Raw genomic sequence first — 22,335 nt, 5'->3', positions numbered from 1 at the left:
CTGGCCTGGCTTCCAATTAAATTCCAGAGGACTCACAGAGTGGCAGATCGCAGGAGGGGAAGGACATCTGTTACCCGGTGTTCCCTGGACCTGACGGCAGCTGCTGGGCATGCTCATTGCCATCTGGTCTTTAGTCACCGGTCTCTATAGCTAGCTGTGAGGTCATCCTTTGTCCTACGCACTCTGCCTTGCCAGCTTTCCAGCTACTTCCCAAACCTTTCTAAATTCCATTGCACTTTGGGAAACTGGATCTCTCTGAGTTTCATCACTACTCTGGGATGTATAGAATCAGTCTGCTCCTGGGGTTTGGAAAACCTGTCTTCCATATCTCCATATGTTTGTTTGTAGTTACCACTAATAGGTTTCATAAGTGCTCACGAAGATTTTAAATAATCTTCTAAATTTCTCTAATTGGCCTTCTAAAAAAACCTAGTACAATATTTCTATAAACAGATATTCTTTTCTTTTTGCCTTCTCTGAAAGTAAACATTTTCTAGATCCTCTGATGTGTGAGGTATTATGGTAGATAATATATGATATAAAATCAATATGGCATTTCTGAGACTATACGGTGTTGGATATAAAGTTAGGGAAAGAATAACTGAATGTCTGTAGTATTTTAGACATAGTTCATTATATGTATTTTTTCCACCAAACTCATATAGTAGATGCTATTATTTTTATTCTAAAGAAAATTCATGCCCTGAGAGGAGTCTTACAGCTGAAAGACACTGAGCCATAATTTCACACAAATGTATCTGATTCCAAAGTCAATGCTATTTCAAGTTAACAGCTCACAAATTAGTGTATATGATACCATTAAGAGGCAGATTCTTCCATCCTATCCCTAGAGATAGAGATGTAGACAGTCAAAGGGAGCCTTAGAGTAACAAACAATCAAGCAATTTGATGACCCAGTCTGTAGATCACAGTCTGAGCAATTGTATTAAAACATATGTCCTTAGAAAGTAGCAATCTTATATGGGATCATCAGCCCATGCAAAATTCCAATAAAGGTCAACTGAGCTAACTGTATAGTGCACTTACAAAGCCCTCCTTTGACAAGGGAAACTTTGGTTGAAATGTAAATCTGGAAGTTGTGTAATCTGGGTATTAAACGTTGGCTTCGAGTTGACAGGAGGATGTGATTATTAAAGGATCATGAACGAATGTACAGAGACGATAGCACATAAATGAAGTTCAGCATGGCTAGAGATTATAGTGCAGGGTAAGAACCATAGGAAATGGTAACTTTTGCAGTTAGGCTCTGATTAGGTCACTCACCCTAAATAGATCTGTGAAAAAAATCGCACTGTTTTCAGTAACGTGAAACTTTTTTTAAAGGGCAGTAGTGATGTCAATCAGATCTTGTTTTAGATGATGATAATTAAGGAGTGAGAATAAATGAGACTGGGGTTATAATCCACCTTAGAAAAAACTTGGTTTTGGACAATAAATATAGAAAAAGTATCTGGGAGAATGAATAACAGTGAGAGTAATGAAGGGAACAAATCTCAGAATGTTTTATGTTAAAATTGGCTGGATGTGTTAACTAACTGTAGTAGTTAAAGAAAACATTAAGTATTTCTTGAACACTAAATCAAGGAAAGAAGGAACAGTTTTGAATGGAGCGTGTGAGTCTGGGCTTTGATTTAATGTGTTTGAGGTTCTAACAGAGTATCACTGTGGGGCTAGCATTGCACACAGAAGTATAGACTTGGAGCACAGTAAGGAGATCAAAACTGACACTTGGAAGTATACTTCATGGTGAGTTTATAAAACGATGGCTGTGGTTAATATTAAATTTGGTATATCAACTAAGATTCTTGTCTCCTGAATTTGGGGAAATATGCTTTAAAGAGATAACTAAAGAAAAATGACCAGTAAAGAGTGTAGAATAGAGTCCCTCAGAAAGGCATGAGAAAAAATATGAAAAGAATACAGGGTCACAAAATTATAAGAGAGGAGATATTAAAAAGAGCAGAATGTTGCAGCATGGTCAGGATTTATGGGGTCATCTGATTTGACAATTAAATTATCATTAAGCAGCTTTATGAAGGTTTAAAACTCAACATTCAAAAAACTAAGATCATGGCACCTGGTTCCATCACTTCATGGCAAATAGATGGGAATAAGAGGAAACAGTAACAGGCTTAATTTTGGGGGGCTCCAAAATCACTACAGATGGTGACTGCAGCCATGAAATTAAAAGATGCTTGCTCCTTGGAAGAAAAGCTATGACAAACCCAGACAGTGTATTAAAAAGCAGAGACCTTACTTTGTTGACAAAGGTCCATATAGTCAAAGTGATGGTTCTTTCAGTAGTCATGTATGGATGTGAGAGTTAGACCATAAAGGATGCTGAGTACTGAAGAATTGATGCTTTCAAACTGTGCTGTTAGAAAAGACTTTTGAGAGTCCCTTGGACTGCAAGGAGATCAAACTAGTTAATCCTAAAGGAAATCAATCCTGAATATTCATCAGAATGACTGATGATAAAGCTGAAGCTCCAACACTTTGGCCACCTGATGCGAAGAACCAACTCATTGGAAAAGACCCTGATGCTGGGAAAGATTGAGGGCAGGAGGAGAAGGGGACGACAGAGGACAAAATGGTTAGATGGCATCACTGACTCAATGGACATGAGTTTGAGCAGGCTCTGGGAGATGGTGAAGGGCAGGGAGGCCTGGCATTCTGCAGTCCATGGAGTCGCAAAAAGTCAGACACCACTGAGTGACTGAATGACTATGAAGCGGCTTTAATAATGAAAAATTTTAGCAGAGTGGACAAAAAATCCTGGTGGCAACGGGTTGGTGAGTCTAGGTTAAGAAAGGAAGTGTAGTCTGCAAATCTAGAAGACATCTTCAAGGAAAGCAGGGCTGTGAGTTAGAGATAAGGAATAATGGTTGGAGGAAAACACAGGGTAAGGACAGGATGTGATTTATTTTAAGAACTGAATAAATTTATTATGTTTATAAACTGAGATGAAGATAATTAGTCAAGAAACAGATTGAATTAAAGGAATAGAAGAGGAAGCAGATGACTGGACAAATGAAGAAAGAATGAAATTAAGAGATTAAGTGAAGGGGAAAGGATAGAAGTTTTTGAATACAGATAATCACCTATGGGGTTTCCCTGGTGGCTCAGATGGTAAAGAATTCTCCTGCAATGCAGAAGACTGAGGTTCAATTCCTGGATTGGGAAGATCCCCGGAGCAGAGAATGGTTATGCACTCCAGTATTCTTGCCTGGAGAATTCCACAGACAGGGGAACCTGGTGGGCTACAATCCATGGGTTGCAGAATCCGACAGGACTGCGCGATTAACACTATGTTATACTAATTAGCTGTAGAGTGCTCTGTGTCAGGCCTTGGAATATCTCTTTTAATTCTTGCAATAACTTTAAGGTGTATATTTTTATACCTGTTTCACAGATGAAGAAACTGAGGTGATAGAGAATTGACTTAAGGATACCCATTAAGAAAATAGCAAATCATTATTATTATTATTTTGCTTTTTTTGTTGTCTCAAAATAATTATTATTATTTTGTCTTTTTTTGTGTCAGAGGTAAATAGCAAAGAATGGGGAATTAAACATTTGAGAAAAAAAGAAAAGGAATTTGATGGAATTTAGTTGCACATTTTTTAAGTAAAGAAGAAGGTGAAGTTATTTGATAATTGATTTGGCTGTATCTAGAGATGGGCAAAGGTCAAAACTACTGGAAAGGGTTATTGAAGAGATAATATATTTGAGATAAATAAAATAGTAATTAACAATTAATGTTCATTATTCAGTGCAGCTAGATTTCATGGTTTATAGTGCCTTCAGCTGGCACAATCATGTGAATTTTCTCCTGTTCTGCTTAGGCGTTTGAAATAGGTATGGAGAAATAGCAGTACTAACACAGATTTGGGGACTGCTGAGGTATGTAAAGCAGAGATAATTCTTGACAGCAAGGTTGACCGTGGGCAGGGTGGGTAAGAAATTGAGTGAGGTCAGGAGAGGAACTGGGAGACAGGACGAAATGAGAGGGACTGGACACATAGGGAAGGTCAACCTTTGAAGGATACACACTGGAAGGTTTAATGTGGGCGGTGAAATGGAGATGATGGTCCTTAGGGTCAAGATGTTTTGACACTTAGGGGCTCTGGTGTTACAAATGTTATCAATGTGAGAATTCATATAAATTGTAGTAGAGTGCAGAGTGGACATTAATTATGTAATCCAGTTGCCAAAACTGAAGATTGTAGAGTACTGGGTTGGTAAGTAGATCATTTAGATGATGGACAGAGAAAGTATTGTGACTATATCTTGTAGATTGTGAAACAGAGGAAATGGAAAGAGAATAGAGAATAAAAGGATGTCAGCTTGTTATTCTTATGAGAAGAAAATTTATATGACATTAAGCATTTTAAGCAAGTGATTAATTTATCCTTAAAATAATTGTGAAGGCAGCAATTTCTGATGAATTAAAGAAGGACAATTTATTTATAAAGTTACTTAAGGCTAGATCTTAATATATGAATCTAGGAGAATTAGATTAGTATTGAGGCATTTAAATTACTTCCATTAATATAGATCATTGCAAAAATAACAAAGTGGAAATTTTGTGATCTTCAACTTACAAGTAAATTAAGTAAGAGTGGTGAAACTGAATAGACAGTAATGGTCAAGAGCGTGAGTTAAATATTGGCTCTGTTACCTTGGATCCTACTGAATGACTTAAATTATCTTTCTAAGAGCTTTGGTACTGAGTATGTTTAGGGCCAAAAATGTGACAAACAAGTAAGCTTTTGCTACTATAAAAAGGCAAGCAAATTCCATTTTATTTGGAGTTCAGATCACTTCTCAAGTCTGTAAGTTACTCATTAAAGTCTTATAATTCAGTTCTGCACCCCCCCCTCCCCCAAATAATATTTAAAGTCTGGAGTTATTTGAGTTAAAATGTTTTTCAGTTTCAAATTTTCAGTTGCAAGACTTTCTGTGGTATCTTTTTTTTTTAAGGAGGAAATCTCCACTTTTGATTTGTATAAAATAGGTTCCATTAAAGTTTGAACGGGAAGTTTTAGAGAGAACTTATTGAAGTGTGCCTGCAATAAAAATAATTGCAAGTATTAGGTATTGCATCTTCTATCAAAATGGGATCTATCTGGAAAGAGCTTAATGATCACCTCATCATGTAAGCTTCTTGCTTGAGCTGTGTAGCTTGCTTTGGTGATACAGACTGATTACAATAACAAAAACCATACCTTATTTTAAGTGTCTTTTCCATCACACAGCAGTATTTTGGGTTTGTAGTTCAGTCATAACAAATATATGGCTGAATAAAAATTGGGATATATCAGGCCTCAATCTGGGAGAATGCAGGGGAGAAAGTTTCACTTGTTTGTTCATTGTTAGTCTAGAAGGAATAATACCACAAGATATATTGTTGTTGAATTAACAACTTGCTTTGGATTAAATACTCTTAAATATAATACACTACCCTTTTTTTCTTTTTCTTTTGAAACAATTTCAGACTTACAGAAAGCTGTGAAAATTTTATAGAGTTTGTATATGAGGAGCTACCCCTCACCCAAGGTCAGGGGTGGCAACAGAGAGCACAGGCTGCGACAGCCCAGGAGCGGCGCAGAGGAGCTGCCCCACGTCGGAGGTCAAGGGCGGCGGCCGAGAGGAGCAGCCCCACCTCCAAGGAGCAGTGGCTGTGTGGGCGCAGGAGGAGGGCCGAGAGGAGCTACTCCATGTTCAAGGTCAGGAGGGGTGGCCCTGAGAAGACACCCCTCGTCCAAGGTAAGGAGCAGCGGCTGCGCTTTGCTGGAGCAGCTGTGAAGAGAGACCCCACGTCCAAGGTAAGAGAAACCCAAGTAAGATGGTAGGTGTTGCGAGAGGGCATCAGAGGGCAGACACACTAAAACCATAATCACAGAAAACTAGCCAATCTGATCACAGGACCACAGCCTTGTCTAACTCAGTGAAACTAAGCCATGCCATGTGGGGTCACCCAAGATGGTCGGGTCATGGTGGAGAGGTCTGACAGAATGTGGTCCACTGGAGAAGGGAATGGAAAACCACTTCAGTATTCTTGCCTTGAGAACCCCATGAACAGTGTGAGAAGGCAAAATAATAGGATACTGAAAGAGGAACTCCCCAGGTCGGTAGGTGCCCAATATGCTACTGGAGATCAGTGGAGAAATAACTCCAGAGAGAATGAAGGGATTGAGCCAAAGCAAAAACAATACCCAGTTGTGGATGTGACTGGTGATAGAAGCAAGGTCAGATGCTGTAAAGAGCAATATTGAATAGGAACCTGGAATGTTAGGTCCATGAATCAAGGCAAATCAGAAGTGGTCAAACAGAAGATGGCAACAGTGAATGTTGACATTCTAGGAATCAGAGAACTAAAATGGACTGGAATGGGTGAATTTAACTCAGATGACCATTATATCTACTACTGTGGGCAGGAATCCCTTAGAAGAAATGGAGTAGCCATCATGGTCAACAAGAGTCTGAAATGCAGTACTTGGATGCAATCTCAAAAATGAAAGAAAGATCTCTGTTCATTTCCAAGGCAAACCATTCAATATCACGGTAATCCAAGCCTATGCCCCAACCAGTAATGCTGAAGAAGCTGAAATTGAACAGTTCTATGAAGACCTACAAGACCTTTTAGAACTAACACCCAAAAAAAGATGTCCTTTTCATTATAGGGGACTGGAATGCAGAAGTAGGAAGTCAAGAAACACCTGGAGTAACAGGCACATTTGGCCCTGGAGTACGGAATGAAGCAGGGCAAAGGCTAATAGAGTTTTGCTAAGAGAACACACTGCTCATAGCAAACACCTTCTTCCAGCAGCACAAGAGAAGACTCTACACATGGATATCATCAGATGGCCAACACCGAAGTCAGATTGATTATATTCTTTGCAACCAAAGATGGAGAAGCTGTATACAGTCAGCAAAAACAAGATAGGGAGCTGACTGTGGCTCAGATCATGAACTCCTTAGCACCAAATTCAGACTTAAACTGAAGAAAGTAGGGAAAACCACTAGACTATTCAGGTATGACCTAAATCAAATCCCTTATGACTATACAGTGGAAGTGAGAAATAGATTTAAGGGACTAGATCTGATAAACAGACAGCCTGATGAACTATGGACGGAGGTTCATGACATTGTACAGGAGACAGGGATCAAGACCATCCCCATGAAAAAGAAATGCAAAAAGGCAAAATGGTTGTCTGAAGAGGCCTTACAAATAGCTGTGAAAAGAAGAGAAGCGAAAAGCAAGGGAGAAAAGGAAACATATTCCCCTTTGAATGCAGAATTCCAAAGAATAGCAAGAAGAGATAAGAAAGCCTTCCTCAGCGATCAATGCAAAGAAATAGAGGAAAGCAACAGAATGGGCAAGACTAGAGATCTCTTCAAGAAAATTAGAGATATCAAGGGAACATTTCATACAAAGATGGGTTTGATAAAGGACAAAAATAGTATGGACATAACAGAAGCAGAAGATATTAAGAAGCGGTGGCAAGAATACACAGAAGAACTGTACAAAAAAGATCTTCACGACCCAGATAATCACAATGGTGTGATCACTCACCTAGAGCCAGACATCCTGGAATGTGAAGTCAAGTGGGCCTTAGAAAGCATCACTACGAATAAAGCTAGTGGATGTGATGGAATTCCAGTTGAGCTATTTCAAATCCTGAAAGACGATGCTGTGAAAGTGCTGCACTCAATATTCCCACAAATTGGAAAACTCAGCAGTGGCCACAGGACTGGAAAAAGTCCGTTTTCATTCCAGTCCCTAAGAAAGACAACCCCAAAGAATGCTCAAACTACCACACAATTGCACTCATCTCACACGCTAGTAAAGTAATGCTCAAGATTCTCCAAGCTAGGCTTCAGCAATACGTGAACTGAGAACTTCCAGATGTTCAAGCTGGTTTTAGAAAAGGCAGAGGAACCAGAGATCAAATTGCCAACAATAGCTGGATCATTGAAAAAGCAAGAGAGTTCCAGGAAAACTTCTATTTCTGCTTTATTGACTATGCCAAAGCCTTTGACTGTGTGGATCACAATACACTGTGGAAAATTCTGAAAGAGATAGGAATACCAGACCACCTGGCATGCCTCTTGAGAAACCTGTATGCAGGTCAGGAAGCAACAGTTAGACCTGGACTTGGAACAACAGACTGGTTCCAAATAGGAGAAGGAGTACGTCAAGGCTGTATATTGTCACCCTGCTTATTTAACTTATGTGCAGAGTACATCATGAGACACGCTGGGCTGGAAGAAGCACAGGCTGGAATCAAGATTGCCGGGAGAAATATCAATAACCTCAGATATGCAGATGATTTCACCCTTATGGCAGAAAGTGAAGAGGAACTAAAAAGCCTCTTGAAGAAAGTGAAAGAGGACAGTAAAAAAGTTGACTTAAAGCTTAACATTCATAAAACTAAGATCATGGCATCTGGTCCCATCACTTCATGGGAAATAGATAGGGAGACAGTGGAAACAGTGTCAGACTTTATTTTTGGGGGCTCCAAAATCACTGCAGATGGTGATTGCAGCCATGAAATTAAAAGAAACTTACTCTTTGGAAGAAAAGTTATGACCAACCTAGGTAGCATATTATGAAGCAGAGACATTACTTTGCCAACAATGGTCCGTCTAGTCAAGGCTATGGATTTTCCAGTGGTCATGTGTGGATGTGAGAGTTGGACTGTGAAGAAAGCTGAGCACTGAAGAATTGATGCTTTTGGACTGTGGTGTTGGAGAAGACTCTTGAGAGTCCCTTGGACTGCAAGGAGATCCAACCAGTCCATCGTAAAGGAGATCAGTCCTGGGTGTTCATTGGAAGGACTGATGCTGAAGCTGAAACTCCAATACTTTGGCCACCTCAAGCGAGGAGTTGACTCATTGGAAAAGACCCTGATACTGGGAGGGATTGAGGGCAGGAGGAGAAGGGGACGACAGAAGATGAGATGGTTGGATGGCATCACTGACTTGATGGACATGAATTTGAGTAAACTCCGGGAGTTGGTGATGGACAGGGAGGCCTGGCGTGCTGCGATTCATGGGGTGGCAAAGAGTCGGACACTACTGAGCAACTGAACTGAACTGATATATGCCCTTCTCTTGAGCTTCCTCTTGTTGTTTGGTCATTAAGTTGTGTCTGACTCTTCTGTGACACTATGGACCAGACCAGGCTTCTCTCTCCATGGGATTTCCCAGGCAAGAAGAGTGGAGTGAGTTGCCATTTCCTTCTTCAGGGGATCTTCCCTCCCCAGGGATCAAACCTGGTTCTCCTGCATTGGCAGGCAGATTCTCTACCACTGAGCCAGCAGAGAAGCCTGAGCTTCCTCTAGTGTTAACCATTTATATAACCATAGAACAGTTATTGTTAAAATTAACATAATGCTATTATCTAAATTATAGACTTTATTCAAATTTAGTCTAAATTATAGATCTTATTCCAATTCACTATTTTTTTCTGCTAATATATTTGCTTCTGTACCAGAATCTGACATAGATTTTTATGTGGCGTTTAGTTTTTGTTTCCTTATTACTCTTCAATATGTGACAGTTCCTCATTTTTTTCTTGTGTTTCACTCTTTGACTATTTTGATGAGTACATATCAGTTGTTTTGTAGAATGTCTCTGCATTTGACTTTGTCTGATGTTTTCTTGTGTTAGGTAGTTAGCATAGGAAAAAGGAGTCCAGAATGGCGGTGGCTAAGACAAGGAAGGGATAAGCCCATGAAAACAGAACAAAGGAAGGTCCAAGGACCGGAGTGAGGACCTCAGGTACTCTTGGCTAGCCCAATTTACATAGGGCAGGCCCAGGGGAGGAAAATAACATATGAAAAGAGGAGCCAAAGAGCCGGGGTCTCTCTCTGATCTCTCTCTCTCATGCACATGTGCTTTCTCTCACTCTCTCACTCTCTCGCTTTCGCTCTCGCTCTTCTCTTTGTGTCTTTTGGGTCGGCATGCCCTCATGCCTCGAGGATATATTTTCCTTTATTTTCTAAATAAAACTGAGCTGTAACACGGAGTTGTAACACTGGTGTATCGAAGAGCTGTGACACTGGTCTGCTTGAGAGCCGCGACACTGGCCTGTCCGAGGGCTGTAATGCTGGTCTGCCACTTCAAATTTTTGTTGTGACGAGACAGAACCAAGGAAATTACAAACTCCCCCAGCATCTATGGTGCCCTGACTCTGATTTAACCTGGCTGAAACAACCTCAGCATGGCCCCTGCAAGGAGGAGGCCAGGCACAGCAGGAGCCCAACTCAGTGAGATTCCCGCAGTGGAAGCTGAACGCAAAGAAGACCCAGCACAGGGGAAGTGACAATAAGCCCCAGTGTGCTGGAAACCTGGACAGTGTAAAATGAACTCGGCAGAAAGCTTGTGAAGCTCAGTCTCAGATTCCAGAAGACCTCTGGTTAAGGTAGGAGGTCCTCGATCCTATGGCTGGAAGGACACATGCCTAGGAAAATCTTAATTCCTTTACAATCTCTTGTTTCTTGTTTCCTTGAACCTCCCTGCGAACAGGCAAGTGGCGCTGGGGGCAACGGAGGGACTCTGGAGGGGCTACTCCCCAGTGTGTCCTGAAGACTGCACTATCTGCTGAGCCCCAGTAGCTGCTACCAAGGCCGGTGGGTGTTCTTCTGTCCTTAATCTTCGTTGTGCCAAGGATGAAGCCAATAAAAACTGTAAGCACAGATCAGGTATTTAGCAGATTTTCCAACAGGTTATGAAGAGGATTCCTTGGCATGTTTTTCCCACTGCATTTTCCTCCCGTCCTTCAGCTCATCTCTCCCAGGACTTGAGCCTGGCCAAAACCCATGATGCCTGGCTTCAAGACCTAATGAAGCTCAGGCTCTGATGTCTCATTGCAGAAATCCAGTGAGAGACACAGCGATAGATAAGAGGTGGATTTGTTAGGATTCAGAAAGAAACACACCCCATAGGCTGTGGGCCGTCACAGAGGGCAAGTGCTTCGGCCATGGAATGTGGTATGGCTAGTTTTTGCTATCTGGTGAATTCATATGCTGATGAGTGGGAGGGTCATCTCAACCATTGGGTAGCCTCCCACTCCTCTGTCTCTTGCCATTGCCTTGGAGCTGTCCTGCCACCTCTGGGTATGTCATTTAGCTTACAGATGGGGGATCAATCTTTAGTTGAATCTGACTTGTCACCTTGGACCCATTTGATTTTAATCAGTTTATGTTATGCCCTTAGGCTATGTCATTCTTTCAAAAGTTGTGCCATGTCCCCTTCCCTCCTCCTTCAGGCTCTTTTTCTGAGCCACATCCGGGCCCACGGTGTTGGCTCTACAATCTTCTGGAGGGACAACCAGAAAATAGCTGGCTCTTGGGAGGGAAATTCTGTATAATATCCAATCCCTTTAGATATTCAGGCCTTCATCTTCCATGCCTCCTACAACATAAGCAACAGAAGTATCTCTCAGTGGACCCACTAGGGCAAGTGACAGGCACACAATGCCTGCGAGAAGTCGCTCTGTCGGCATCCCTTCAAAGGCAATTGGGCTTCCAGGGATAATGTTTGCCACTTTGGGAGTTAGCCCTGCAGGCCGTTTGGGCCCAAACCCTTACCAGCCTTCTCCCAAAGTTACAAACATACCCCTGGACAAAATCTCCAGTCCAGTTTTATGGGACATCTGGTCTGTTGCCTTTTATCAATTTGCTCTTAAGCCACTTACTAACTCCTACAACCAGGATCCTGCCCCCTTATAGGCAACATTGCTCCACCCCGCCTATTATTAAAATACTCTTAATGTCCCTGACAGGGCCAGATAACCCACTCATTTGTCATTACTTCTGTTATTACCAAAAGTGGGTCTATGACAATGAAATGTTTACCATTGGAAAACCCTAAGCTGCTCTTATGGAGGATTAGGGAAGGAAATCAGTGACTTACAATCCCTTAGAGCAGTAAGAGGATGAGGTTTATGACTATTTCACTAGGTTTGCAGTCTCAGGGCACAGGCTGGGAATGCTTTACATCATGATATCTATTCCCGTCAGCAGTAAACAAACTGGCAATGAGTTAAAATTACAACCCCTTAATCCTACCCAGCACTGGTCACAATGGAGATCTTCAGTTCAGTTCTGTCCAGTTCAGTCGCTCAGTCATGTCCGACTCTTTGCCACCCCATGAATCAAAGCACGTCAGGCCTCCCTGTCCATCACCAACTCCTGGGGATTACCCAAACTCATGTCCATCGAGTTGGTGATGCCATCCAGCCGTCTCATGCTCTGTCGTCCCCTTCTCCTCGTGCCCCCAATCCCTCCCAGCATTAGGGTCTTTTCCGGTGAGTCAACTCTTCGCATGAGGTGGCCAAAGTATTGGAGTTTCAGCTTCAGCATCAGTCCTTCCAATAAACACCCAGGACTGATCTCCTTTAGGATGGGCTGGTTGGATCTCCTTGCAGTCCAGGGGACTCTCAAGAGTCTTCTCCAACACCACAGTTCAAAAGCATCAATTCTTTGGCGCTCAGCTTTCTTCACTGTCCAACCCTCACATCCACACATGACCACTGGAAAAACCATAGCCTTGACTAAACAGACCTTTGTTGGCAGAGTAGTGTTTCTGCTTCCTAATATGCTATTTAGGTTGGTCATAACTTCCCTTCCAAGGAGTAAGCGTGTTTTATTTATTTATTTATTTATTTTTGTTTGTAAGCGTCTTTTAATTTCATGGCTGCAATCACTATCCGCAGTGATTTTAGAGCTCCCCCCCCCCCCCCCCCCGCCAAAATAAAGTCTGATACTGTTTCCACTGTCTTCCTATCTATTTCCCATGAAGTTGTGAGGCTGTCATGGCTAACGCCATGGCAGGCAGCCTAGATTAGGAGTAGGCCTGGTTTCCCGGGGTAACAATAATCAGGCCTCCTGGAGCCAGCCAATCAACATATGCCTAGCCAGAAAAAAGGGAACCTATCAGGGGAAAGCTGAAAGCCCCACGTTGGGCCAACAAAAATTACCTTGCAACTGTGTAACCAATCCGCTTATGCCAACTACCCACTGTGTAACCAATCCGATTGCGCCAACTACCTGCTGCTTATTTTGACCTAATAAATACCCGAGAGAACTGGGGCTCGGGCCTTTCGTCCTCACACACCTGGTGAGGGCGGGAGGCCCTGGTTCGAGTCAGTAATAAATTCCCCTATTGCGAGTTGCATTGTTTCGAGGAGTCTTCTTTCCCGACCAGGGACTCGGACTATGGGCAGAACAAAGTGATGGGATCAGATGCCATGATCTCAGTTTTCTGAATGTTGAGCTTTAAGCCAACTTTTTCACTCTCCTCTTTCACTTTCATCAAGAGGCTTTTCAGTTCCTCTTCACTTTCTGCCATAAGGGTGGAGTCATCTGCATATCTGAGGTTATTGATATTTCTCCCAGCAATCTTGATTCCAGCTTGTGCTTCTTCCAGCCCAGCGTTTCTCATGATGTACTCTGCATATAAGTTAAATAAGCAGGGTGACAATATACAGCCTTGATGTACTCCTTTTTCTATTTGGAACCAGTCTGTTGTTCCATGTCCAGTTCTAACTGTTGCTTCCTGACCTGTATACAGGTTTCTCAAGAGACAGGTCAGGTGGTCTGGTATTCCCATCTCTTTCAGAATTTTCCACAGTGTATTGTGATCCACACAGTCAAAGGCTTTGGCATAGTCAATAAAGCAGAAATAGAAGTTTTTCTTGAACTCTCTTGCTTTTTTGACCATCCTTAGTCAGAAGAAAATTTGAACACAGGGGATCTCTGTCCATTTCTCTTGTCTTTTGCAGAATAATTCTAGCTGCAGGATGGTATTGTAATTTAAACTCCCATCCTCAGGACAGTGTTCCTTGTCCTCTAGAGGATACCGTGGCCATGCAGTGGCATAAAAGAATTTTAAGTGACTTCTCCTTAGAGTTAGAGGATCAGACATCTTCCAGTTATCAAGGATGCATCTCAACGGCATCAGTCAGGAAGTGGATTGGTTATTTCCCATCTTAAAGACAGTGATGACAGGGAGGAAAAGAAAAGAAAAAAACCTGATAGGCCTCCTTCTCTTTTATGGGTGGACTTCCCTAGGGGTGAGTCTTTGTGAAGCTTATCCTACCCAGTAATGTTGCAACCTGAGAGCTGGGTGTCTCCAAGTCAGGGTGCAGATCCCCAGGCAGACTGAGGCATGACAGCTTCCTGGACATTAAATCCCTGGGCCGGCTGAGGCAGGTCAGCCTCCTAAGAATTGGGTCCCTGGGCAGGTCGAGGCATGTCGACCCCCTTGGACCCCTGGACTGGCAGATCCCTGAGCAGGTTGAGGTGTGACAACTTTCTGAGGACCAGATCCCTAGGCAGGTTGAGACAGGTCAACTTCCTGGGACCTCCAGACTGGAGTTGGGCAGCCCCAAGATCTCCAGAATGACCAGTGCTGGGTAGGATTAAGGGGTTGTAATCTTAACTCATTGCTGGTTCGTTTACTGTGGATGGGCATAGATATCTTGATGTAAAGCAATCCAAGCCTGTGCTCTGAGATTGGGAAGCTGGTGAAACAGCCATAAGCCTTATCCGCTTATTGCTCTTAGGGAAAGTAGGTCAGTAATTTCCTCCCTTAGTTCTGCATAAGAGCAGTTTAGGATATTTCCAATAGTAAGCATTTCATTGTCATAGACCCACTTTAGGTAATAGTAGAAGTAGTGACCAAGGAGTGGGTTATCTGGTCCTGTCAGGGACATTAAGAGTATTTTAATAATAAGGGAGGTGGAGCAATGTTGCCTACAAGGGGGCAGGGTCCTGGTTGTAGGAGTTAGTAAGTGGCTTAAGAGCAAATTGATAAAAGGCAACAGACCAGATGTCCCATAAAACTGGACTGGAGATTTTGTCCAGGGGTATGTTTGTAACTTTGGGAGAAGGCTGGTAAGGGTTTGGGCCCAAACGGCCTGCAGGGCTAACTCCCAAAGTGGCAAACATTATCCCTGGAAGCCCAACTGCCCTTGAAATGATGCAACCGATAGATGGACTTCTTGCAGGCATTGTGTGCCTGTCACCCACCCTAGTGGGTTCACTGAGAGATGCTGTTGTTGTAGGAAACATGGAAGATGAAGGCCTGAATACCTGGAGGGATTGGATATTATACAGAATTTCCCTCCCAAGGGCCAGCTATTTTCTGGGTGACCATCCAGAAGATGTAACATTATGGGCCTGGATGTGGCTCAGGATAAGACCATGAAATAGGAGGCAAGAGGGCAGGGCACAACTTTTGAAAGAATGACATAGCCCAAGGGCATAGCATAAACCGATTAAAATCAAATGGATTCAAGAGGACAAATCATGTTAAAGTAAACCTTGATCCTCAATCTGCAAGCTAAATGACACACCCAGAGGTGGCAGGACAGTTCCAGGTCACTGTCAAAAGACAGAGGACTGGGTGGTTCCCTGACTGTTGGAATGATCCTCCCACTCATCAGCATATGAAATCACCCAGCTAGCAAAAACTAGGCACACCACATTCCATGGCTGTTGCACTCCCTTCTGTGATGGCTGACACTCTTGGAGTGTGCCTTTCTTTGAATCTGAACAAATCCACCTCTTAACTATCTCTGTGTCTCTCAGCGAATTTTTGCAGTGAGACATTAAGAACCTGAGCTTCATTAGGTCCTGAAGCCAGGCACCATGGGTTGGCCAGGCTCAAGCCCCAGGAGAGAGGACTGAAAGACGGGAGGAAAAAGCAGTGGGGAAAATGTGTCGAGGAATCCCCTTCATAACCTGCTGGAAAATCTGCTAAATACTTGACCTGTGCTCACAGTTTCCATTGGCCTGATCCTTGGCACAAAGAAAATTAAGGACAGAACCTCCACCCACTTGGGCAACAGCTACTAAGTAGCCCCTGCCACGTCATGAGAAGTTTTTCAATTGTACCCGCTGCCGCTAGGCTGTTTGTGGTGGGTTGGAGGAAACAAGAAATGAGAGATTGTAAAGGAATTAAGATTTTTTAGCCACATGTCCTTCCAGCCATAGGAGTGAGGACCTCCTTCCTTAACCAGAGGTCTTCTGGAATCTGAGACTGAGCCATGTGAGCTTTCTGCGAAATTTGTTTTTCCTGTCCCAGTTTCCAGCACGCTGGGCTTCTTGTCACTTCCACTGCACTGGGTTTTCTTTGCGTTCATCTTCCACTGCAGGAGCTTTCACCGAGCTGGGCTTCTGCTGTGCTTGGCCTCTGCCTTTCAAGGGCCAAGCCAAAGTTGTTTCAGCTAGGTTAAAACCCGAGAAACAGCACCATGTATGTCAGGGATGTTTGTAATTTCCTCGGTTCTGTCTCGCTACAGCAAAAATTTGAAGTGATGGGCAGACCAATGTTACAGCTCAATTTTATTTGGCAAGCAAAGGAAAATACATCCTCTAGGGATGAGGGCAGGCCAACACAAAAGATGCGAAGAGAAGAGAGAAAGCTCAATTTTGGCTTCTCGTTTTATATGTTTTTTCCTCCTCCTCCTGAGCCTGTGCTTTGTAACTTGGGCTAGCCAGGAGGGCTGTTCTCTTCACCTGAGGTTCTCACTCTGGTCCTCGGACCTTCCTTTGTTCTATTTTCATGGGCTTTTCCCTTCTTTGTCTTTTAGCCACCGCCACTCTGGACTCCTTTTTCCTATTCTAACTACCTAACAATAGGAATTTAGGTTAATGCCTCATTACTGGAACCTATAAAAACTACTTAATGCTATTTCAGCATGGATTTAAAAAGTTCAAATAATAATTTAGTCAAGCTCTTTTATCATAAGTCTTGGCTCACTTCCTAGAAATCTAACCGAATGATTATTAGAAACTAAAAAGACTCAGATTGGCTATTTGAACATTTTAAATATATATTTCATTAAATCTCTTGCCCATATGCCCATTTGCTTCATAAGTGCAAAATGCAGATGTAAAGTGTCTAGTAATGTTATTGTTCAAAGATGGTCTCTTCAAAACAGACTTTCAAAAAATAAGTTTAATAAAATAGCATTGAATGAGTTTGAATAATAATATTAATAAAATCTAAAGATTTTTTTTTCTTTCCCACATTAACTCCAAACATTAGGTAGTTTTAATTGACAAGCATCAGTACACATATTAAATGTAATTCTCAAGGCATGAAAATAAATATTATTTAATCCTATACCGTATCTCCACATAATGATGCCTAGTTTGAGATTCTAAAAATTTTAAAATGGGAATCGGGTGGAGAGGGAGGTGGGAGGGGGGATCGGGATTGGGAATACATGTAAATCCATGGCTGATTCATATCAATGTATGACAAAACCCACTGGAAAAAAAAAAAAAATAATAATTAAAAAAAAAATGGGTATTTAAATACTTCCTAGACATGGAGCTTTGTCATTTTGGATAGCTTTATATCTCTTTTCCTGGCATTAAATCTTCAAATTCAGTGTCCCTATATAAAAAATTTTAACAAGACCTCAGCACTTTGTTAATTATAAAACACATACTCTTTAAATTTATCTTAAAATATATATTTTTATATTATGGTTATGTTTCATAGTTGTGTAACATGGAAGCAATCTTCTGTTTATTTTATTTTGGATGAAGATATCAAATATTAGCAAATATAGATATACGTTTGCACCTATTTACATGCTTTTTATTTTTTCACTTTTTTGATGCCTCTGTAAACACTGCATAGTACAAAAGAAATCACAGAATAGAGATATCCCAGAAAGTTACCAGATCTAATGTTGTTGTTCTAATAACCAAAGCAATCTATTTAAAGATATCAGAATTGATATGTATAGTTGCTAAGCAACAGAATAGAAAAACCTACAGCAAGTTTAACTCGGAATGTGTGGCTTGGTCTATAACCTAGGCTAGTCACTTCATCAGCCTCTGGCAAGGTTATACTTTGGATGGCAATATCAAATTTTCAGGAATATATTTTGTATCATTAAAATATTGGCATCCAGTTCTAGAATAAGATGCCATAGATTCATTCCCCACTGTTTCTACCCTCTAAATATGACTAAATACCCAGAAGATCATTCAATAGACAGTAATAAAATGATTCTGGAAACTTGAAAGAAGAACATGAACTGCTTAGGGACCTTAGGACTTGAAAATAGGAAAATGATAGAGGCATTCAATAAAATTAAAGGCCAATTCTTTAAAAAAAAAAAAGAAGTCAATACAACTGATAAAACTCTACCAAGATAGGCAAAGATAAATTTTGAATTTTTAATATTCATCTTCATTCGTTTTATCCTATGCACATGAGGAGTTCTGGATCATAAACAGATTTCTCATTAAATACCTTATAGCAAATAAATACATCCTATTTACCTCCTTCCCACATTTTCCGTCATCCATATCCTTAGGGAAATGTGATAACTCAGGTAAATTGTCTTACATTAATAGATGGATACCCTGCAGGTGGGAGAAAAGGCAGAATGATTTTTCACTGCTTAATAAAAGGAAAGGAGGCAGCTGCTCCCCTTACTTTAGAGAATATCTTCTTACTGCGACTGTTTGGTATATGAATAATGTCTTTCCAGAAGCCAGATAGCCCTATTTGCCTCATACCTATAGATGTCTCCAAGTTTCTAGCCTCATTTCTTATTGAAATATAAATATCTAAGGAAATAATGTTGTAGAATTCCTGGACTTTTGGAGCTTAACCTCAGAAGCTAGTTTAGGGCAATAGCCACCAGTTCTATCTAGAAAATAAAAGAAATTTTTATTATTCTTCCTGATCACTGTAATTAGCAAGGGCCAGAGGATATAGATATCATTGTTGTGATAGGCAAAATATTTCAAGAGGCTCAGGTTTTATGCAGGAACTTTGAAACATCTAGGGAAGTCTTATTTCACTATGTAAGATAAGAGGAGACACAAATAACCAATGTGAGGAATGAAACAGGGAATAACAGAAGAATCCTGCAACCATTAAAAGGACTGTTACAAATATCTTTATGCTCCTGAATTTGACAATTTAGAAGGAATAGACGAATTCCTCAAAACAGACAAACTACCACAACTCAGCCAAAATTGAAACTGATATCTTGAATAGTTTTGTAATTATTAAGAACATTGAATTTAAAATCCACTATAAAGAAAAATCCAGGCACAGGTGGTTTTAATGAAGAATTTTACCAAACATTTGATGAAAATTAAAAATACTATGCAATGTCTTCCAGTAAATATACGTGTAGGGAGTACTTCCTAACTTATTATAAGGCAAGTATTACCCAGACAACAAAAGGCAGCATACACAAACACAAAAAGAAAACCACAAAGCAATATCTCTCTTGAATATAGATGCAAAAATTCTCAATAAAATCTAACAACCAGAGGTGATAAAAATAAAAATCTAACAACCTCTCCCTGATAAAAAAAAATATCTCTCTGCAAAAAATAGTGGAGTTTAAAAATCATCTCCTCAATAAAAGTGATAAGGACATTGGCAAAAACCATCAAAACCAACTTTTCAGAAATTTAAAAATTAACTGGACTTCCCTGGTGGCTCAGTGTTAAAGAATCTGCCTGCCTATGCAGGAGACATGAGTTCAATCCCTGGGTCAAGCAGTTCCCCTGGAGAAAGAAATGGCAACCCACTCTAGTATTCTTGCCTGGGAAATGCCCATGGATGGAGGAGCCAGGCAGGCGACAGTCCGTGGGGCCACATAAGAGTCAGGCACGACTTAACAACTGAACAACAAAAATTAACTAGGCTTGCAACTATTTGTGGACAATCTATTCAAGAAAAAGTATAACCAAATCTTGTGAAATTTATGGCATTTTATTTTGCCCTATTTTGTTCCTTCCCTCTCCTTTCCAGTTCTGTGATAGCCTTGAAAGCTAATAGCTCAGAATCACAGTGAAACTGTTAGCCTGATATACAATGCAGCACTCAAAAGAGCAGTTGCAGCTCTTTCAAAGACTTATTTTCACGAAATTGTCATTTTTTTTTTTTTTTTTAACCTGTCTGGCAGTATTCAGGAAATCTCCATTTCTAAGGATTTTATTTATTTGACTTGACTCAGAGATCACTTAGCATGAACAGCCTTTTCCCCTAGGGGCATTTGTTGAAAACAACCAGTGGTAATTATTTAACTTCACACCTTACTGAAGTGGTATTAAAAGTTGGGGCAAACAATTAGCTTAAAAAAAAATTAAAAGGAAAAGCTGAGTAGTGAAATTTCCAGAGAAGGCTTTGAAAAGTGTTGCCATATTCTTGGATATCTAAAAGGCCACACATAAATAGGATTCTTCACATGCTCAGAGAAGACCCAGTGAAACCCTATGCTCTCTCACCTTTGACTGATCTTGAAATACCATAGAAAATGAAGATTAGGTCAGAGGAGTGACCTGCCTAGCAAAAGTGTTGAGGGTATGCTCTATCACATAAACAGAACCCCTTAATAAAGTCTGGGAGACTTTTCAGCTCTTTACATTTAAGGAAATCTTTGTCTAATATAAGTAGCTGGCCACTAAACTAACCAAGCACTGACTTCACTGACTTTACACAATGGAGATTGGACTCTACAAAGTTAGTTCAGAAAGTGATTGAACAAACAGATGACAACAACAAGTCTTGGGGAGAGGAAAGAAAAAACTCCAGATTTGTCTCATATTTAAAGTGTCTGGCTTTCTACAACAACAAAAAATACAAGACATGCAAAGAAACAAGCATGTATGACCTATACATAGAGGAATAAAAGGGAACTATCCCTGGGGAAGTCTAAGTATTCAATTTACCAGACAAATACTTTAAAATAACTATCAAAGAACTAAAGAAAAGTATGAGAACATGTTTCCTTAAGTAGAGAATGTCAATTAAGAGGTAGAGCCATATTTGAAAACAATAGATTTTGTGGAGTTGAAAAGTATGTTAACTGGAATGAAAAATTCAGCAGGGGTCACAACAGCAGATTTAAGCAGCCAGAAGGAGGAATTTGCAAACTGGAAGGTAAGGCAAGGCAAGGCATTTGAGATTATCTTCTAGGAACAGAAAGATAAAGAATAAGGAAAAAAATAAACAGAGACTTAGAGACCTGCAGAATGCCATCAGACCTACCAACATAAATATAACAGGAGCCCCAAAAGGAGAGGAAAAACAGAGGCAAAAATAATATTTCAATATTATTTGAAAACTTCTCAAATTTGGTAAGCAAAATTAATCTGCACATACAAGACATGCAATACACATACAATGCCATGAACTCCAGATAGAATAACCTCAAAATGACCACCACCTACATATCATAATTAAAATGTTGAAAGCCAAAAACAAAAACAATCTTGAAAGAAGCCAGAGAAGTGATCATCGCATACAAACAACTCAACAAGATCAATAACTGTTTGACAGTCAGAAACGATGGAGGCCACAAGGCAGTGGAATGACATAATAAAAGTGCTAAAATTTGTGATGGTTATATGAAGCTATACAACTGATAAAATTCCAGGGTGCTACCTACATAAATATGCGCACATATAAGTGAATATACAACTGGTGAAATATGAATAAGCTTCATGGTTTATACAAATGTCAAATTCCTGTTTTGATACTATACTATAGTTATACAAGGTGTTGACACTGGGAAAGGCTAATGAAAAATGTAAGGACCTATTTATAAATTTCTCTGTAATGTTCTATGAATCTATACTTATTCCAAAGTTTATTTAAAATATGTACCAAACTTTAATTTTATGAGTACTCCATAAAATATTACTGTTAAAGAGAGACTTCTCAAAGTTCCTGAAATAATACTCATCAAAGCTGAGCCCAGTTGCTTTAATTTTACTTTTCTTTCTATTCTCTGAAACTTTTAGAATGAGACAGTAAGTATACCATCAACTGAATGCCAAGGTGCTACTGTTACATTCCTGAAGCTGTCCTTGAATTGTAGTGTGACCTTAAGCTAATCATTGAATTTGTGTATCCCTAAGAACATTCAGTTGCTTCCTAACAAATGATTATACATGTGATATTAGGCAACATGTATTTTAGTTCTTTGAAAGGAAATGGCATTTTATAAAAAGATTGATAATTAAAAAGATTTTTTAAATAAAATTAAGTTTATACTTACAGTAGAAAATTGTCCAACAATGTGCATAGAAAGTAAAGGCTTTCATGAACAAATGCTGTGTCTCAGTGATACTGACCTATTTCATTTTATAAACTGCATGATATTCAAATCTGTGACTCACAGTAATCTTAGTTATATCTCTTTTGTTGATATTTTTCATAGGATCATTGAATCCACAGGCTTCTCTTTATCGCTAAAAATTATTTTCTGCTTTTTAAAAAATTCTATGGTGTTTAATTTTGAAATAT

The sequence above is a fragment of the Dama dama genome, chromosome 17 (genome assembly GCF_033118175.1).
Source record: "Dama dama isolate Ldn47 chromosome 17, ASM3311817v1, whole genome shotgun sequence".
Classification (NCBI taxonomy): Eukaryota; Metazoa; Chordata; class Mammalia; order Artiodactyla; family Cervidae; genus Dama; species Dama dama.
This window is presented reverse-complemented; position numbering follows the sequence as displayed.